This window comes from Cupressus sempervirens, chromosome 7 (assembly GCF_028749045.1).
Source record: "Cupressus sempervirens isolate cs-2001-9-10 chromosome 7, ASM2874904v1, whole genome shotgun sequence".
Lineage (NCBI taxonomy): Eukaryota > Viridiplantae > Streptophyta > Pinopsida > Cupressales > Cupressaceae > Cupressus > Cupressus sempervirens.
In genome coordinates, this window is record NC_143124.1 from 69,031,172 (window position 1) to 69,050,913 (window position 19,742).

Sequence of the window (19,742 nt, forward strand, 5' to 3'; positions counted from 1 at the left end):
ATAGAAAAGAAACAAGGCTTAGAGAAGTAGATATGATATTGATTGGTTCTATATGGTGTCCATTGAAAGTTGGACAAAGAAAATTCACAAAGACAATGATGACTAAATTGGATAGAACAGCCACCAACTAGGAGTTGGTATACCAAGGCAAATGGTAAGGGTGTGAAGACTTGTTGCAGACAACAGTAGAGGTCTCAAGGTGCAAAGAGAAGGATGAGAAGACAATGGAGATGAAGAGCCAAGGGAAGGCTAAACAAGGTGATTATATTCCAAGCATGGAGAAGTATGAAAATATGAGTTATTTTTGGTTAGTTATTCTAATTTTGTTGCAGACATATGAGAATATGATGGAGATTCCATGTGTGGGGAAGATAGAAATAATTGGTAAGAGTTATGTTCTAGAAGGAGCTTGTTATTGCTTCTTGTTTCTACCTATTGTTAGTATCTTATTGAGCTTCACTTTGTTTCAAGAATAGTTTAATATTCTCTACTAAACAGGGCCAACCACGTGAAGGTGGAAGCTCATTTGGCCCCAACCCCCTCCCCCTAACATCACTCTACATTCCCCGTTAACATCTAACATTCATTCATTCTTTCAACCATTAATAAAATGTAACATTTAATCAATATCACATGATAACATTCATTAACACATTAGATTTGTTAACATGCAACATTCATCAATATTCTGCATTAACACATAATTTATGAACATTCATTAGCACATAATTAAATTCATTGAGACATAACATTCATTCATTATCAATTAAGGTATGTAGATGACAATAATTTCTTTTTTTTATTTCTATTTCTTTTTTCTATGTAAGCTCTAAGAGGAGCATCAGTGTCATCATCAATTCCCCCCTCATCAGTTGTTCTATTCTCTGTTCTTGATGATCTCAAATTCCTATGTTGTTGCAAAGGGGGGTCCTCTACAATAACAAATAAAAGAGTTAAATTAAAAATAATTTATTATAATTGTAACAAGTATTTAATTATTTTAAATAACATAACTGTGGTGCTCTTTACCTGATCTGACCACATCATTTTGTTTGGACTCAATGTCAACACGATCATGAAACATTGACCCCTAAGATCCTCTACAGCTGCTATAAAAAATATTACTTTAATCCAAACACCAATTGAAATTACATATACAAAATTTAATAGCAAATGTATACCTCCACCACTGGGGTGCACATCATGCGAACCTTCGGCACCCATAGATTGTGTAGAAGGATTGTCAGGCTGCATTCCAACATCCTATGCATTGTTATCATTGCTTTCTTAAAACAGATATACTCACTTTATATTGGAACTTAACATCAAATAGACTAATTGGTAAATTATTCAATTTGAAATAAATTTCATTTAGCTTATTTACCTATGGCTCAAATGCATCATTATTAGAAGCTTCCACACTAATTTCAGCTCATAGCCATTCAACCATGGCTCTATAGCCTTGTTGGAAGCCAATTCTCTTATCCTCTTCTGTGAGGCATCTCTTGAACTCTGAGCCCTGCATTTTTGCATGGTATGGTGAATTTTACTTGCATTTTTTCATCCTCCAATGGAGGGTAGTTAAAATATCAACAAAAAATCATCTATATCCATCACAATATAATAGGAGAAAAATCGAGCAGTTTTGATGTAGTAATCTACTATATAAATGTTGCGTGTTTGTATGCTTTGCTTGTACCAACATATTTTCTCCAAATTCTTAATTTGGGTAAGAGTTAGTTCAGCTCTTTGGAAATAAAAATGGCTGCAAGTGCTGCTACATTCCCTCATTCTTTCAATCACTGCCTTTATTCTCAACTATTGGAGGAAAATTCAGTCTCAACCATGGCCTCCATTTGTGAGATTTCTTCATATGAGGATTTTGTGAATGATGAGAAAAGTAAAATATTAGTGATTGGAGCCACTGGTTATATTGGTTGCTTTGTTGCTCTTGCAGCTATAAATGCAGGCCATTCTACCTATTCTCTCATTAGACCCATCACTACCCATGATTCTGCCAAAGAAAAGTGCCTCCATGAATTGAAAGATTCTGGTGTTAACATTGTCTATGTATGTCACTAGCTCTGTTCATAACTAAGATTTTTTGGTAGATATGTATGGCATAGTTGTAAAGTGTGTGTACTTGTTTAAAATATTGATTTTACAGACTATAGATTTTTTTGATTGGTCATATAGGTTTAGAATATATGATTAAGCTTTGCTTGTTTGTTCATGGTAACTACTATTGCAGCTATTTGCTAAATTGTTAGATAGCAGTCATCTCACAAATAATCATGTTCGACTGTCTTGTTGTGAAGTTGGGTATTTAGAAATTATGTTAAGAAGGGGTGTTCAGTCAGTGATCTCCTTATCAATGAGTCTAATTTGGTTGGGATCGTGAGCTATATTATAGTTGTAAAAAATTGTGTTGTAATGGGTTTTATTAATGTCTACATGTCCAGTAATGGGTCTTATTAATGTGCATGTATATTATAATGGGTGTTCTGCAGGGAGATTTAAGTGATCATAATTCAATGGTAAAGGCCATGCAAGGCATTGATATTGTTATTTGAATTGTGGGCAGTGGTCAACTTACAGATCAGCTTAAGATTGTAGATGCCATTAAAGAAATTGGCACTATTAAGGTCAGAACATAGGACCCTAACATTATTACCATGAATGCTTGTTAACTGTAATAGACTTAAGAATTATTGAACTTTAATGTAGAGGTTTCTTCCTTCAGAATTTGGGCATGATATAGATAGGGCCAATCCAGTAGAACCAAGGCTAAGCTTTTACAAAGAAAAGAGAGTTGTTAGGAGGGAAATTGAGGCATCCAACATTCCATACACTTACATCTGCTGCAATTCTATTGCTAGGTGGCCTTACTTTTATCATACCCATCCCTCTGAGCTTGCTCCTCCCCAAGATCAGTTTGAAATCTATGGAGATGGAAAAATCAAGGGTGAGATTTTAAATAATGTCATATTAGTAAATGAAGGAATCTTCACTAATCTAGATTGCAGAGTCTTGCCTTTTTTGCCTTTGATGTGTCAGGCAATCTATGAAAAGTTTGAAATATGTTAGATAGTATAAATATAGAGGTTAATTAGTACATAATTAGATTCTCAATAGTATCACATACCTTGTTGTACTCTCCACTTGTGTAGTATTATTTTTCTTGTCAGCTTTATACTTTCCATCCAAAATCAGAGCCTACCACTCAGCCTCAGGACATAGGGTGGACACTCATACCTGGGGTTATCTCGTAAATTTTTTTTGTACTGGTCCCTAATATACTTCAAACATAAACCAGCTTTTTCAAGGAGCTTGTTTCTCTCAAATGCACGAGGTCCAAAGAGTTGGGTCATGCTCTCTATAAGATTATCCTTCAACGGTTTGCGTTGGTTATTCCACCTTTTAAGTAAAAAAAAACGTGTTAGACTCATAAATGAAGTGAAGCTACCTTTAATATATATAGTTCAAGAAATAGATGAAAAGGAAAACTATTATAGCAATGATATGAAATCAAAATAGTGGTTTGGGGTTTTAGTTAGGATATGATGTTCCACCAGGTACACATGGTGGGCCCGAATATTCGCAAACACTCATCACCAAGTTTTCTCCAAAAAAGATCATTCCCTACAAAATAATCATGGGATCATTAGTCGATGAAGAGTGATCAAAAACTAAATTACTATTATATCACTATAGAATAATAATAACTTTAAAGTATCTGGAACTTTGGCTACTTTTAATGGAATGCCTTCATCGTCGATGACGATCAATGTGACATCCTTCATTGTTCCCGTACTAGGAACATAGGAACATCCAGGAAATGATGCTATAGCTCCTATTGCAAAAAGTTTCATAAGTTTCATAAGTCTTTGTCACGAAGTATAAAAGAACAAATGATAATTGATGTTAAAAAGTTGTAAAAAAAAACTGTTTTGTTGCTGTCATAAGAGAGAAAAAGAGGGATTTGTGTACCAGTAGATGGTGCAACAGTCGATGCTTGTAAGCTGCGTGTTGCTGACTCAGCAATCAAAAAGAGATTTGTGGTTGTCCTGGATGGAGGTGGCATCATCATAAGATTCAATTGATGTGAAGTTGAAGAATAAAATTGTTAGAGCATGCATAAATATAGAACGCGTGGACTAGCATGGACAAGATTGTTAGAGCATTAAAAAAAGGATTGTTCGAGCATGTATTGTCAATGATTATGATCATTCCTATATATATTTAGTGGAAAAAAGAAGTGGGGAATGGAACATGTGATCTACCTGAACCACCTACAACACCCTCATCATGGGAACGGGGCTCGAAATCATGCAAAAAACTTTGTAAAGACAACACATCCATATTTTAATTAATGCCATAAAAGAGCATAACATAAAAACCATTATTGAACTCTTATTATAATTAAAAATTTCATTAATAGTTACTTTTAAGGTTTCAAAGGTGTGCATCAATTCAACTCCCCTTTCTCTTATTTTCTGAGTAGTAGGCTTTATGGTTGCCAAATGTAAAATTTCTCTGCCAATTTTCTTTAGCAACTTTTTAGTCGAACCAATCAGGTCATCGGTGTCTGCTAAATCAATATAAAAATGGTCCTCCTCAGGGGGGGGTTGCTGATCAGGGACTGCGTGTTCCTTTCCCTCCCTCTGACCACTAGCCCTCTGTGACAACAATAGTATTAGTATTATCAAAATTACTCCAAAACAATGAAGAAAACAACATTAAAAAAATAACATTTTGCTTCTATCTAGTTTGCACAATTACAATGAGTTTTACCTGCTCGTGTGTAGATGAGTCGGGAACATCGCCAGCATCCCCTCTGGGCAGTTGCTCCATATTGTGCCCCTGTGTCAAAGATCAAGTATAAAAATGTTAGCAAAAAATTTATTGACTAAATGGTATGTTGGAGTCATTGATTAGAAGTTGGTTTAATAGTATGTACCACCCCCATGATAGTAGCCTCGTTTCTATCTATGCAGTTCAAATTGTAATCAATAAGAAGCTCTTCCCCTGCACGTATTGATTTTATCGCACAGATGAATACACGATTTCCCTCACGTGCCTCAAATATGCAATTGGGTTGCTTTATAGTTGACCCAAGTCGTGTACTATTTATAAAACTCGCAATATTCCCTATTGCTTTTGGCCTTCCATCAATGTATATAGCCACACTTTTACTTTGATTATTGTCTTGCTATTGTATATAATTTGTCGAGAGGGTATACCTACGCATACTTTTTTTATATTTAACAATATGCATCCAACTTTTGTAATCGTAACATGGTCCAACATACTCCATCAATTCAAAAACTTTTTTGTAATACACCTTTATGCTGTCAATAGAAAATAGGCCCAAACCATGTAGTGATGATGGTGCTATGTGATATATCCTCTCGTTAACACAAAAATTAGTGTTTATTGGAGGAAGTTCCTTGGGTACCCAATGTTTCTATAGATGTTGGTACCTCAAGGGCACCTCGATGTCACCTTCCATCTCATCATCATAAGAGCATGACCCCCCTTGAGCAAGGAAAAATTTCATGCACTTATTGAATTTCCTTCTAGTCCTTTGACCTCTAGTTAATCTCCTTGTTCTAGATAAACTGCATGTCTCACTTTCCTCTTCTATTCCTATATTTCCCTCACTCGAGGAAGACACTTCTAAAAAATACCTATTCCCTGGTACCTACAAATGGGAGAGATCTTAGAATACATCAATCTTACTATTGATAAGTGTATTAAATAGACTGTCTATAAGGAGTATTGACTTATACCTATCGATCCATGAGACTGTGCGGGATGCTCCTGAAAGGGGTTCAGTTTCCTACAAATGTAATTCAATTATCATGAGCATAATCACATCATAATCATAGTCACATCCATCATTAGCATCACATAAAATTTAAAAAAATAAAAAGGTACACAATAAAACACTTAAGTCAGGCTCACATTATAAGCCTACTAAGGAAGTAGGCCTAGTGAAGGGCTAAAACTGGGTTTTTGTATCAGCTGATGAGTTGTGGGCTTAGTCACCTTGGAGACATGCTATTTGAAGTTTTTTGATGTGTGTGGAGGTGGAGGAAACACCTAGTTAAGGTGAAGTCAAGTTTGGCACCTATTGATGCATTGTGAGCATTTGATAGTTTGTTGATTAGATTGCTTGGATGAATCTATTAGATGGATTGAGGGACATTCATGGGATTATTCCAAAGATGTAGAACCTAAGGTGGCATAAGGATTTGGTGTGCACTCTGATAGGTTATGGAGTTGGCTTGGATCAAGGAGAGGGATCTTATGAAGATGCTTGGTTGGTGTTGTGAGAACACTATGGAAGTCCCTCTTGTTATGAATGATTGCAAGACCACCTAGGGTCTCTACATCACCTACGGAGGTAGAATTATTAACCAAAAAATTGGGTAAGCACTTATATTATGTTTTCCCTATGATGTTCTAGGTAAAACTCCCTTTTATAGATATTTAATGAATTCCCTTTTCTAAACTAAACACTTACAAATGCTTTTGACCTGAAAGAAAATAAGGCTCAATCCATTCACACATCAATATGTGTTTTAAATAGTTTTATTTAATTAATTTAGATTAATAGTTAATTTAGATTAGCAGTATTCTATTTGTAGTTGAAACTTGTAGCTTTTAAATAGATAATGAATAAACTATGTAACCATATATATATAAGACAAAAATATTTCTATCAAGAAATGAATATTAAATAGATTAAGGATTGATGGCATACCTCTAAATTCCATCATCATCATCCTCGTTGGCATCATCATCATCATCATCATCATCATCGTTCTCGTCATCATCATCACCGTTGTCATCATCATCATCCTCACCATCGTCGTCGTCGTCTTCGTCGTCATCATCAACATCATCATCAACATCAACATCATCTTCATCATCATCATCAGGAGCAGCATCATTTTCATCATCTTCTTCTTCTTCTTCATGAAAGTTTGTGTCAGGAACATCATCCAATAATTGTCGATCGTGATCACCATCTACATCATCTTCTACTTCTTTAGTATCTTCTTCTTCCATCGCATTATACTTTATTGGCCTTCCTCTCGATTCATGTCTAACAACAAATGACCTACCTAATTTATGTGGAACCTCTGAGTAAAATACCTCCTCACATTGGCTTGGAAGAACATAAGGCTCATCCCCAATTGGCTCAAACGACCTTGTATTAACCATTGTAAATCCATTATCATGTTCAATAACAGTTCTATCAGGATCATTTGGATTAAGTCGTAGCCTATACCATTTGACAATGAAGAGTACTAATTTGAAGGAACTAAAGTCACACTCAAGTATCTCATCCAAAATGCCATAGTATCAATTTTTAGACTCTTGAGGATGTAAGTCATTTCTAGATGAAATATTAGTCACTTGAAAGACTCTAGTTATTCTTGAATCACAAGTTTTCTTCATGTCATCCAACACTTTGAAATGAAATTCCTGATCATTACAGAACATAGCCTTGTGGTGTTTAACCTGCAATAATATGTGAAACATATCAAAATTATTGTATCGCGAGTTGATAAACATACGGGTGATTAATAAATTTGTACGTACCTAGAAATCTCTTGAACCACGTGCTAAATCTATTTCCCTTTTTGTAACATTGGAATCTCCATTACGATGAGCTTCTTTAACCAATGAAGATACACCTTCCCATGTTAATGTGCAACCAGAATGTTGACATCATTCAATCCATACCATCATCCAATCAAGATTGTTTGCAATATACAAATGTAGTGCATCCCACTCTCGAGCACTTGTACAAAAAAAAAATAGACAACTTACAACCAATATATTTTGAAGATTAAGAAATAATTTATTACAATAACATCTTATAATTTATTACCTCTCACTTTCCTCAATGTACCTTTCCCCATCAAGTACTCCCCTTCTAATTTTTTAAAAGGCTCAAGATCCCAAATGTGATCTACATGGATATTTGATGCAAACTTAGGAAGATATTCAGTCATGTACACCGTAGTCTGGTATACCATATATCCCTCTACCATAGAATCCTCAGGATGTGCTCTTTGTCAAACCAAAGCCTTCAAAGATTTCAAATGCCTCTCAACCATCCACATTGACCTAGTGTTTACAGGTCCACACAATTCAATCTCCTCAATTAGGTGTATGAGGTAGTGTTCCTGTGCATTGAAAAAAGTTGGAGGTAGACACTTTTGCATTTCACACAGTAAATGAGGAATTCTTCTCTTCCAATAGTTTATATCTTCTTTATGGATTTCGTTAGATGAAAACCACCTACATTAAGAGATTCAAGTCACAAAAAATATATAGATATGAGACTTTACAAAATAATATACAATAGATTACATAGCAAGAAAAGCAAATCATGAATATAATAAATATATACAACAAATTGAACAGATATTACTGCTTACCTCATATATTTTCCAAGATCGTATATCACTTGTTTGATGTTATTTTTGAAGTTCTCTGGGAGAGATAGAGGAAGCACGTACTGCAGTAATTATAAACCAATCATTTCATTGTTTTCTAACATAACATAACGAACAATACACGTAGTTTATGAATATATTGTAAATACAGAAGAACATAAGTTACCTTGACGAAAGTATGCCAATCATGCGTTTTGAGCCCTAGCCAAAATTCACTTTTTTTTTGATATGAGATTGTTTATGTTCGCAGCAAATCTTGTGGGAAATCAAATTTTTCGTATGACTTTTTTTATGGCATCACTTTGCTGCTCTGTTAATAACCATGGAAGGGCACTTATATTAATCTGATCTCTATTGCTATTTGAGTGAATGAAATTTTTCAATGCATGATTGGATTCATGTATGTCATTACAAATTTTGACAATTTTTTCTTTGTCATGCCTTCCATCCAATATTTCCCACAATGTCTTTGTTATATTCTTTCCAATATGCATAGTATCAAAAAAATGCACAATTTGTAAGTGCTCATAGTAGGGAAACCTACTAAATTCTCTAGGATAGCTTTTTAGTCCCTTTGGAAGGTTGTCAGTATTGCCTTGACGACCTTCACGATCATCAATTACAAAATTAGTCAACAAAAATCACAATAGAAATATATAAATTACAAACATAAACCATTAGGTAGAACGACATTACATCGATGATTAATTCTATTATATTTCAACTTTCATAGGCGAGGTGTCATTCTTTGTGGCTTTGATGTAGTCTCTTCTTTCCCATTGAAAAGAGGTTTTTTCATACTTCGATACTTATGATTCCTATGGAGGAAGTGTCTACACTCATCAATCACCTACTTTCCTAAACTTTTTGAATGACGAGATTTCATCTGTGGACCACAAAATTGGACATGCAAATTTTCCCTTTGTTTGAAGACCTACAAGATAATGATGTAATTGGATTATTAAATATGTTGATTTTTATAATTAGAATTATTGTGTGCAACTTGAATTCACTATAACATACCACAAAAATGTGTTAGCCCTGGGGCATCATGTATTGTCCATGCAAGTATTGCATGGAATTGAAATTGTCTTTGTCCTATTGGTCTAGACACGTCATACATAGTGACACCGTTCCATAACTCCACCAACTCGTCGATAAGAGGCTTAATATATACATTCATATCTTTTACTTGATATTTACCTACTTGAGTGAACAGTAACATTACATAATTATTGTGACTATTTTACTACAAGATTTGTAAGTACATGTAAATTAATAACTATCAAATGATAAGATACTTGGAACAATCATTGCCAACATAATGTGCTCCCTCTTTATTGACATCCACGGAGGAATGTTATTGTTGATAACAAAAATAGGCCACACTGAGTAAATAGATCTCATCTCTCCAAATGGATTGACACCGTCTGCTGCCAATGAAAGCCTGAGATTACGAGGTTCTTCTTTGAAGTGTTGCCACTTTTCCTCTATGTGCATAAATGTCAAGCCATCTGCAGGGATTCAAATAATGCCATCTCGACTTCTATTGTGTGCATGATAATCCATAAATTGAGCCAAGCTACTACACCTAAATAATTGTCGCATCCGTGGAATAATGGGGATGTAACGAAGAACATTTTAAGGCACCTTTTTTGTTAGTCGATATGTTTGATATCTACTCGTATGACATATAGGGCATTGTGCTGCAAATTCATGTTCTTTATAATATATAATATGATCATTGGGACAAGCATGTATTGCTTCATACTCCATTCCAATATCTTTCATAACAACAGTTAATTTTTGATATGAGCGAGGTAGAATATTTAATGATGTTAACAAAAACTCACCTATCAATCTACAACAAAAAATATAAGTTGTTAATATAAACAATATTAGTGGTACATCATTCACCCTTTGTTAACTATAAAGACATATATGACATACCTTAACATACGTGACATGTTATTTTGGATAAACCATTCATAACCTTCAAGTTCAACAACAACAATACAACAGAGAGAAGAGTTGTTTGGGAGTCTTTGTATAGGGGCTCGTATGCCTTTTGAAGTAGAGGTACATCGAGGCTATCATCATCATCATGATAAAATACGCTTGGACTAGATGTGTCATGGATCAATGTATAAATACCATCCTCTTCAATTTTGTTTTCTGGTGCATGATCGTCATCTTCCATGGGATCATTATCTTCACCTTGGATATTTGCACCTCCATGTTCCTCCACTTTGAAAACCATATTCTTTGGATTGTTGTGGTTCATATCATGTACTTCCCTAGGAAGATCAACATATATAAAATTGATTAACATAAATAAACCATGATCATCAACTCATCATCAAGTGATTTCATATGTATATAAATTGTTAAAATGATATAATGAACAACTTACCAGTGGATGATAGTCATGCCCCCCTTCAATGTGACCATTCTCCCTACAATGTCTCTTAACTGTTTTGATTAGCAGTCTTCTATGGTTTAAGCCCTTACAAATTTGCAAAGACAATAAAATTTTCCATCACCTTTTCTTTTCAAGTTAGACCAAAATCTAGCGATTGTCTCCTTGTTTCGTTCTTCACTTATATTATCTGACATGATCGTTCTTTGCAGGAAGCAAAAATTAGGCTATGAAAACTTCGGTCTACAACTTTCACAAACTAAGCAAAACTGTCGAAAGTACACAAATCTTCTTAGACCTAGCTAAATACTTTAATATTTTAAAAATACTTTCTTTGACTTTATTCCTAAGATTATTTGTAAAACTTTGACCAACCGCCTGAAGGTTTTATTTCAAAAGACCTTACAACATTAAGCCACTAAAGGCAATTTCAAAACATATAAGCTAAAAGTCTAGTTAAAATATACATTAGAATAAAAAAAAAACAATTTTCATACCCGAGCCCGTGGCTATAACTCGTGCAACAACCTTCTTGCTTAGCTGTAGAAGCTCTCCAGCAATCAAATTATACAAACTACAAGGCCTAACAAAAATTTAAAAACATATAAGCTACAAGTCTAGTTAAAATATACATTAGATTAGATTCAACAATAGCAAGCAATGTTATTCAGAATTAGATTCAACAAACCTTAGCAGTGTAAATAGCCATCTTCTCTAAACTAGACTCCAGACACGAGGGGCCATTCACATACTCTTCCCCTAAAGGTATCCTAAAGAAAAAAGCCACTATTCTTGAGTTTGTGAATTGCACCTCGAGATGAATGAAGCTTAAAAGGAATGAAAATTGTTTTCATACATTTAAATCAGGATGTAATATTTATTCATAAGTATATACCTTGCAAGCACTTAAAATTGTTGTTATATGTGTTGTGGGAAAAGAAGAATTTTATACTTATGTGTATAGATGCGCTTCTCGTATGCGATTCAAAGCTTGAATGTTATCAAGTGTGTCCAATGATGGGGAGAAACCTCCGTGCAAGTAGGAGATCTGCAATGAAACAAAAGAAAAGAAAATTTTCTTATAGTAAGAACAAGTTTTTTGTGCTGCACAGGGTACCAAAAAAATAGTGTATAATATATTTTTCTTTACCTGGCTTTCAATTCAGCATGAGAGCCTTTAATAGAAAAGTCAAGTTGATAACATATTTAACAAGAGCTGCAGGGTAGCATAGTTCCTGCATAAGTCCAAGAAAATGTGTGAGGATTGACATGGATTTGCGTAAGTCCAAGAAGATGTGTGAGCATTGACATAGATTTTGTGAACATTTTCTATGTAATGAAGATTTTACTACAAATGGAATGAACCTAGGGGTCAATTGGTAAACTGATTATTTGTATCAAATGGTGTAAAATTGAAACTAAAACCATTTCAACTGGCCACGCCACTCATGGACTATTCCTCCATATGTTATAATACTTTCATCATATATCACAAATATGAAATAGAATATGTAGCACACCGAAATAAAGCATTAAAAGATAGTGTCTAAATGTAATTAAACATATGGAACTGGTTATAAGAATCTATAAAAATCAATCAGAATGGGTTGAAATCAGTGCATCTTACTTCAGTATTTCATGTAACATAGCCAAATCCAAAAGAAATCTCGCAGACAAACTACCTGAGATTTATAACCTTTATCTTCCAATATCCAATGGCTCCTTATAGGCGTTAATACAAAGAAGCCAACTGTAAAAAATTGTGGCAGTGATAAACATTTTAAAAAATAAAATTGTATTAGGTATAAATAAAAAATAGTGAAGAATGGTGTAGACTTGTAGCCAGAAGATAACACAGTGAAAATTGATGAGCTCTTTTTTATCACCCACCTCAAAGAAACATGCATATCAACTCCAAGTGTCAAATGTCAACTATAAGTGCAACAATTCAAGTGCAACAATATGTGTGTTGAAAATATGATTTTTTCTTGATTGATTCGTGATAGTTCGATAATTTTTGAATCTTTTGGTTTGCCTTTTTTTTACTAAGAATATTTTTACTACTATGGTAGATAGTAGGAAACTACTGCAAACTTTTGTTTACATAAAATATAATGCCATGATCAATAATGTTACAGGCTCTTTTAAAAAGAGAGAATTACAATTAACTCTTGAAATGAGCTAGCCTATTACAATTAACTTTATCAATGTGCTGGACTATTAAAATTTTGATTGGAATTACATGATATAACAATGCACTTGTAATCTGATCTATTGCAAATTGACCACTATTTCTGAAAGAATATGTTGCATTTTATTCCATTACACAGAATATGATACTGTGAGCCTGCATTCCCTTCCAAAAACTGCACTGTATTATGGTTATGGCACACAACTCAGGAATTTGACTTCAATTCTTTTGGCATCTTTGCTGCTCTTGTAGAAAAAAATGATATTGCAAATATATAACCATGCAGCTCAAGACAAAATTGTAATCCTACTATAATATAAAACCCGTTGCAACCATACAAACTCAACAAGAGAATCATCCATAGGACAATGCAGGGTTGTTGTGCCTCCTAACAACATTCCTCAGGGTGAACTAAAGAAATAACGAACTCAGATCACCTTGAAAAAAGAAGCGACTAGGTTACCCCCAAATTTTCTCAACAATTGGGTTGCTACCATCAAGCAAACCCATAGTTAAAGAAAGCGGTCAGAGCAATTAGTTGAAAATTCCACCTGAATGTAATATATTATATTCCCAAATAGGGATAATAGAAACATAAATATTTCCAAAAATAGGGCACAAAAAAATTTGAAAATTTACTTGTAAATAAGAAATTTAACAACCAACTCAGATTTATAATCAGATTTATTGATCTTATTTTTCTACTAGAACAAATAATCACTAAACTTGGGAAAGTGCAGAAAATCCCTTTAATTCTACTCAAAAATTTCAAAAATGGATTACATTGATTTCCTCTTATTGTCCTTAGATAAAGATGATTAAAATATGCAAATAAAGATACAAATTTCTCAATGTTGATCTTCAAACCTTATCCGTTCTCAAAAAAACTTTCAAACCACCTTGTCAAACTCCCCATAAATTAGTGCCAGGTCTAATAATCTTGTCCTTTTTCTTGCCATCCTCAATGATGGTCAGAAGTATGAAGATACCTTTTTGTAGGAAGTCCAAATCTGAACTTGTAACTCTAAATTTACATCTTAATCATTGTCCCTATGAAGATACCTTGCTGTAGGTAGTCCAAATCTGAACTTACAACTCTGAAGTTACCTCTTGATCCTCCCCAAACCTAGTAAATAATTGCAGCCCTGAAATATGATGTACCAAGGTTTTATAAACCAAAGATTTTACATAGTATCACCCTATTCTTACTAGGGGGAAGCCCAAATGTCCCTTTGAACCCAGGGATACTCAAGGGTGTTAGACCATAAGCCAAGATTGCAACAGCAATAGCTAACAAACTCATAGCATAACATAATGAGGTCTTAAAGAACCCTAGCGAGCTATATGATAAATCCTAAAGAGATGAATCAACCTCTGCAATGTTCCCTTTCTCAAGTAGTATACTGTATTTATTAACAAATAATAATAATAAATTTGGAAGACAAAAATAGGGGTATGTGTGTAGCCGAGTTGTTGTGAAGTCTAATGTTCCTGGTCTATGCATCAACACCGGTTTTATTCTCTCTAGATGTATCACAAGCCCTTTTAAAGGGCACATTTGTAGCTGAGTTGGTGCGAAGGCAAGTCATGAGGCATAGTGTTAGGCTAATGTTCCTAAGACTACGCATCAAATCTGTTTCAATTCTCACCTGGTTAACCACAAAACCTTTTAATGGCGCACGTGTAGCCAAGTTGGTCTGAAGGCAGGTCATGAGTCATAGTTTTAGGCTAATGATCTCAATGCTACACATCAACTCTGGTTTGATTCTCATGTGGTTTACCACAAACCCTTTTTTGAGCCTGTATGTGTAGTGGAGTTCACTTGGACTTTGGGTTTGCTCCCAATTGGTCTCAGGTTTGACTCAAGCTCAGTATCTACTAATGGATCTGAATTATGGGTAGCTTGGTACATCTGCAGGGATTAGTCTCACCTCAACTTGCCACATAGTAGGAAATCTGTGTTGTTGTGCCTTTAGGGGGGGGTACTTGAAGGCATCTAAGTATCATGTTATTGTGAAGTCTCTAAAGAGACAAAATTGGTAAGGGTTGGAAAGACAATTTTAAAAGTAATCCTGAAGGCTGCATCTTTTTGCAAATGAGTTCTGATATTCCGAATAATGTAAGTGTTGAGAACTGATTTAACCTAACTAAAATATTTTTGAATTTATCATCTATTGAGCAAAAATCAATGACATTGTTACTTGATATGATATTGATTGATTAATAAGTGCTGGCTCTGTTGACTATAAGCCGTCTCAAGGAAGAGCTCAAAGATTTTGTTTTGTTTTGTCATGGAATCAATTTCATATGAATTTGTTATGATTGTCTGAGGATTATCTTTGAGTGCTGTGAGACATTAATGATAAAAGGTTATACTTTTGGCTAAGAAGCAGCAGCAAATATTTGTGCCTTGACAATAGAGAATGCAAAGTTGAGGATAATTACTAATCCTGCAGATTGAATACAAGTCAGGCTATGAGATATTACAGTGAAACTATTATAAAAGAGTGGCATTATATCAGTTATTGGAATTATGCTAATAAATGAAAAGAGTTTGTGATGGAGGAACAATGGATAAAATAAATATGATATTAAGCGACTAAGACATGGAAACACTGAAAAACATGGAGAACAAAGGAGTAATGGGTTTATTTGTCTTACACCTTGCTGATGCGCATTTTTGCCTGCCCCTCTAAATGCCTCAAGTTTGCCTTACACCTTGCTGAAGTGATCTCCCGTGCACGCGCCTTTCCTTTTAGAAGAACCTTGTGTCATGCAATTTTATTCAAATGAGGGTTTTTGGATTTTTTTTCTCTTATATCCTGCTGGCATTGCAATTGCGACGCCTGCCGTCGCAATTGCAACGACATCGGCCTAAAATTGAAAAAAAAAAGCCAAAACCACATTACCTTTTCTTTCTGTTAAAAATTGACCCCTAATGTATTAGTGATGTCACCTATGGCATCATAAAATTCATCTCCCACATGAAGATCCTCTAGGTCTACACCTACACTACCAAAGTGTCAATACTAAGCGAAACCAAGATCTCCAAACCCAAGAAGATACAAACCAAACCAAAAACTAATCCTGCACTCTCACCCCATCAATACCACAAGCTCCCATTAAACTATGTATCCAAGCTATCCATGAAATCATGATAAAAAACAATCCTCTAACCATGAGAATCAACTAAGGCATCAAACCATCCAAGAACTCAAAGTGCACATCATGAGCTCCTCAAAAGAAACCAAATAACCATGATCCTCAACTAGAAAAATATACCACTATAACCAAATTAGGAATCCAAACTAATGAACATCAATGATGTATCTATATATCCAATCATGTCATTCCAAATCCATTGCACCATGATCACATCCATGAACTTAGCATCTAACTCTTAATGTGTCCAACCTATTAGCATAAAATAATCAACCACAATCCTCCACCATGATTGTACTTGGTAACAAAATCTCATTCTTTTGACATAAAGAAAAATCAAAAAATCATTTGACTTAGGTCATAGACAACCCAAATCTAAGCCACTACTATGAATATGCATCAATAATGAAAGATCAATGGGCAAAGACAACCCATAACCAAGCCATAAATGCAACCTATAAGTATAGATTGCTTACAACATGGTACAACTTGTAGACCCAATAAGTCATCATAAGTATCCAACCCAAATATTGATAATCATATCATCATGAGACTAATATGAAATATAAATTGAGTATACAATGACATCAAATGTTAAATCTCCAAACATACAATGTCATAAAGTCACAACGTTACCATAGTCAATATATATCATAAACTATTTAAATTAATATATCACCAAATAAATCATGTCAAACCTACACCAAATCTAAACCAATATGTAGAGTTATCCAAGAGCTTTCTGTTGACTACTCAAAGTCTAAAATTTGACTCTATATGCCCAAGTTATGCCCTAATTTGTGCTCAAAATAAATAACATCCAACTTTCAAGTTTCTAAAACTAAACAAAATATCAAAATCATAGAACCAAACCTACACCAAGTTTTAGTGCTCTAAATTATCTTTCCAATGCCTATAAGAAGTCTAAAGTCCAATATCCTGAGAGAAATTTATGACCATTTTTCTAAGATAGTCTTTTTACCATTTTTATTGCTATTTTTTTTTGTGAAAAAAATTCTGATGGGATTAAATTTGTTGGCCATCATGGGATGAAACTAAAAAAATATTTAATTTCTCTGAACATGGCCAAACTAGGGCATATTATATATCAAAATTTATGGAAACATTGATCTAGATCCAATGGTGAGGTGCGTTCTTACCCAGGAGGTCATTTCTAAAAGCTCTCCCCTAAAACCCTCATTTAAATAAAACATCTAAAACACTTTTTTGTCCAACAATTTCAAATTCTCAAAATCTACCAATATCCCATCATAATAGCAAACCCAAAACCCTTAGATCTACAATAAAAAACTCATATATCTTGCCCTTTCTTTTATCCTCTCGCACATTCCCATGGATTCAATCTAGGGTTACAATAATAAAAACTTGGCTCTAATACCACTTGTAAGGAAATTTGCAACAAATAATATAACCATTTCCACATAACCCACAATAGATCTAAAATAAATATGAAATTGAAATCTACATGCAAGAGAATAGACAACATACCCACAAAAATTGTGACACAGAATATAACCTGGGAACCCTAATTGAAGGAAAAACCCAACCTCCAAAAGCATCCATCACCATGCATTATTCAACAAAAACACCATTGCAATACAACCATGGAAACGTTCAAAGTCCTAGCAACAATTGAGCAATCTATGTGAACAAGCATGAATCCACACATCCCATGCCATGCTTCTAACCTTCAAAAATGCTTCCTTGGCTAACCTATCAAGCCTTGTCCTACTTGACTCTTGCATTTTTCCCTTCTATCTTCTCACACCTTCTACTCTACAACAACTACCCTTGTGGCTTGTTATATAGTAGCAAGTCCCACAAAACCATCAAGTGGTATTACATAAACCATGTGCTACCTAACCCATTAACCCCACATTTAATATTGAAAATTTAATTCTTTTCCCCAATATTAAATAATTACATGAAATGTTATCACAATGTTACAATATAACTCATCAAGTATATCTCATGGGAATATTTCCATGTTGCACGTCCATCTAGATGAAACATTACATAATAAAATAAAATAAAATAATATAACAATATTATGCAATGTTTGCAACACCCATTATCTTAGCAATGCCCCTTAGGATGGGGTGCCTTCCTTAGATATATCAAGCCTATATGACACTGGCAGCAACCTTGTAGGAGTGTCAACCTTACATATCTCTAACACATATTTCTTTGATTGGATAGAATATGAATGTATTTAGTCATACCCACCAGATTCCCTTTGAATTCACATTCTAGAATGACTATGCTTTGCACTAGCCCATCTCTATTATATATCCATACTTCATAGTTATTAAGAGTCATGTATGGCTTCTATGAATTCTCTAAGAACCCTCCTGGAGAGATCTTGCACAAACTCATGGCCACCATTTTCAAAAAAAATGGGAATGACATATTATCACACCCAAACAAAGGACCAACTCATGCTTCAAGTCGTTCCCCTTCTAAATCAGTCTTACAATTTTTTTTTTGGGTGTGTAGGTGCCTTAAATGTAGTAGTTTAAGTTGTAGGCTATAAAAGGTCACCGCAATGTTCATGTCACTATTGGGCTCAATTTTTAGCTATAAGGTAGTCACTTATTATCTAATAAGAACATAATTTGAATGTTTATAATCTTTCAATATTCAGTGCATTTGTAATCATTGATGGTAGATCAATGCAATATACTACCATGTTAGACAATGCTATGTTTCTAACTATTACTACAACTTTCCCTAAAGATGTAGCTATTACAAAGGATTATATGGTTGTTAAAGGTAGTCACTTTATTATTATTGGAAAGTGATTAAAGATGTGCAATGAGAAGAAGATATTTATTGAAGGTAGTGAGTAATATGACATTAGAATCTCAAATCAATTATAGTTATATCCTCTTGTTGTAGCAGACACTAATCACTTCACAAGGATGACCACTATGTAGGCATTACAAATCTCCAAGATTGATTTGGATCCTGGTAAATACAAAAGCATCCTACCTTGTGATTGCTTGAGAAAAAGAAATCTTGGGCTAGGTGAATTGTAATGTCCCTATATGTTATTAGTATTCATGCCAATTTAATTGTTGTTTAATGTGCGTAAGGATCTCATAGGGCTAGTGTGCTCACAAGATTTGTACCCCTACTATGCTATTGTGCTCATTGGTATGGACTATTTGCAATGTTGTTGTGTTCCTATCAAGAATGAGATCCTCCATTTGTGGCCTCACCTATTTCTAAACATAATATATATTATTAAATATAAATTATAATAAGATTACATTTCTAGCATTTAGCATACATATAAGCTTTCATATTTCTTAAGCTAAATTACTAGGTTCTTAGAAATAGGGTCACATTCTTATTCACATACCCATTTGGTTGGGATTTGAGATTTTGAAAATGGGCATCATCCTCAAATACAATGTAGAAGAAAATGACAACATAATAAGATATGAAACTGAAAGAAGTCAAGCTATCC

At 34.2% G+C, this 19,742-nt stretch overlaps 1 pseudogene; it reads left to right on the forward strand.

Moving 5' to 3' along the window:
• The first annotated feature begins 1,761 nt into the window (after positions 1-1,761).
• Positions 1,762-13,339, forward strand: LOC149545531 (leucoanthocyanidin reductase-like; annotated as a pseudogene).
• Positions 13,340-19,742: the final 6,403 nt, after the last annotated feature.